General features: G+C 32.8%; 1 protein-coding gene across 4 annotated transcripts in view; it reads right to left on the bottom strand.

The window, feature by feature from the left end:
- The window catches only part of LOC137627121 (tyrosine-protein phosphatase 10D-like), a 216,903-nt gene that overhangs the window by 213,666 nt on the left and 737 nt on the right, over positions 1-2,500 (bottom strand). For all 4 annotated transcript variants that reach the window (XM_068358166.1, XM_068358165.1, XM_068358163.1 and 1 more), the window contains exon 2: positions 1,151-1,397. The gene's annotated coding sequence lies outside the window, so the exon portion shown is untranslated. The remainder of the gene's footprint in view (positions 1-1,150; positions 1,398-2,500) is intronic.

The raw sequence follows: 2,500 nt of genomic DNA, 5'->3' as shown, positions 1-2,500 counted from the left end.
CTCTCTCTTCCTTTTAAGATGTTAATGTATCTAACCAATTATACTAACGTGGCTGTCTTCATTCCCCAAGGGATCAATCGACTTTCAACGGAAACTTTCACACAAACGTAATATTTCTATTTCAAAGACCAAGCAATATATTCTATAGAAAAGTTTTCCATTCTGAAATTACTTGGAAGGTTATCAAGTTAGTTTCTCGTCTCAGAGAATCACGAGGAATGGTATTCGACGTCGCAAGAATGAGTAAAATGGTCTCTGATAAGAGAGGTTCGTTTGCACATTCACGCACAGTTCAGACCAGAGGAGCTCTCAGTAGAGAGCATACCCTCGCTACTCCAGAAAACCACACCATTATGACCAGTCACATATTAATCTTGATCATGTTTAAATTGTATTTTAGAAGGAACATGTTATTGTGTTGATGAGAAATTGTGTGAATCCAGGGTAGAAGAAAAAAGAATTTCTCAACTTGTGAACCATATATAGGTATCTTTTGACTGTGTGTATATTGTGTTGATTCTATGTGTCATGTGTTCAATACTGAATTATTTTGTGTAATAAGTGATGCACAGGATGTCCAAAGTTATATATAAATCTCATATACTCATGGGAAATGTCATATAAGGGTTTTGCTAGTCCCCCCCCCCCCTCATTTTATCTTGTATGTATTGTCGTAAAGGTTATAAATTACTCTTTTCCTGACCTAATGTTAAACCATTCCAGGTATATCAAATATTTTGTTGTTTAAAATGAACCAAACTTATATAAGTTAAAGTCTATTTTATTGAAAGGGGGATGTAACATGATGTAAGAAGTCCTGTAAAAATGTGGTTAGTGCTTGCGCATGAATACATGCATGTGCACAATTCAAGCCAGTCTGAATAAAGTTCTCAACTAGTAAATGTCGTCCTCCTTGAACTCCCAACAACAACAAAAACATTCCATCCAAGGCCATAAAGAGAGACAAATGGACAGGACATTTACTATAACGCTACTCATAAATGAATAAACAAATAAGTACAATTAGATTTGTAATTAGGCAAAACAATACCTAAATAAGACTTCAAATAAACAAATGTACGAATCTCATTCAAGTAGATATTGGTGCAATCACGTAAACAAGACGTTTATTGATTCGTGCAAAACCTACCTATTGCAATGGACGCCGTCCACCTGGGGAGATGGCTAAGAGTGTCATTGCAGTAATATTACTGGAAGTCATACTTGGTCCCTGGCAACACCCTCGTCAGCTCAATCCCCTCCACCACCTTCGCTGGAGTGAAGGTGGTATTAGGAGGGGGTGCCCTCTGTGGGAGCCAGTAATCCAGGCGGTAGAAGCCGTCCTTGTCTGGGAATCGGTCGGGAGGAAATTGAATTACGACATCGGCTCCGAAAACCTGTGGAAATGCAATACATAAATCATGATATTTCTTGAATTCAACCAATTATGAACTATAGGGATTTAATTATAAAGACAAATCTCCCAAAGTCAAAAGGGAATGTTTCGAAACTGGCATTACTCATTAAAAGGGGATGGAAAAGATGATCTGCTTAAGACTTGATATTATTTCAACAGTTCTATTGGATTAAGCTTCACATCGTTTGTGAAAGTATCATTCTTTACCAAGAAACGAAAAAATGTAGAATCGATTTGCTATCCTGAACACACACACCCACACACACACACACACACACATATATATATATATATATATATATATATATATATATATATATATATATATGTGTATATATATATATATATATATATATGTATATATATATATATATATATATATATATATATATATATATATATATACATATATATAGATATATATATATATATATATATATATATATATATATATATATATATATATATATATATATATATATGTGTGTGTGTGTGTGTGTGTGTGTATGTTCAGGATAGCAAATCGCTTCTACATTTTTCCGTATGTATGTATGTATATGTATATATATATATATATATATATATATATATATATATATATATATATATATATATATACATATATATGTATGTATGTATGTATATATATATATATATATATATATATATATATATATATATATATATATATATATATATATATATTTCACATTTAACTGTTTTCCTTACCAGGGTTAGGCTCCACAAAAGAACAATTCTTGTTAGTGCCATATTTATCCTTTAACTACCGAATTGTATTTCCTTTTCCATTTCACAAACTTTAGCCCACACTGCATCCATTCCCTCCTTACAGAACCCCTTTCCATCCTATGGTCCTAACTTCACCTAGAAATAGAAATTCAATCTCCGCTTTGCATAACTAATGGTTGCCGCTCGATGTCTCGGAGATGTTCTCTCTTGAATTCAAATTACCCAACTAACATCAGCTTCCGTTTTCTCTATGCGATAAATGTCCGTTTTCTGTTTGGAGAGATTTACGTAATGTACGTTGGCGTGAATTCGTGATTCATTCAGAATTTCTTT

The sequence above is a fragment of the Palaemon carinicauda genome, chromosome 34 (genome assembly GCF_036898095.1).
Source record: "Palaemon carinicauda isolate YSFRI2023 chromosome 34, ASM3689809v2, whole genome shotgun sequence".
Taxonomy (NCBI): Eukaryota; Metazoa; Arthropoda; class Malacostraca; order Decapoda; family Palaemonidae; genus Palaemon; species Palaemon carinicauda.
This window is presented reverse-complemented; position numbering and strand designations above follow the sequence as displayed.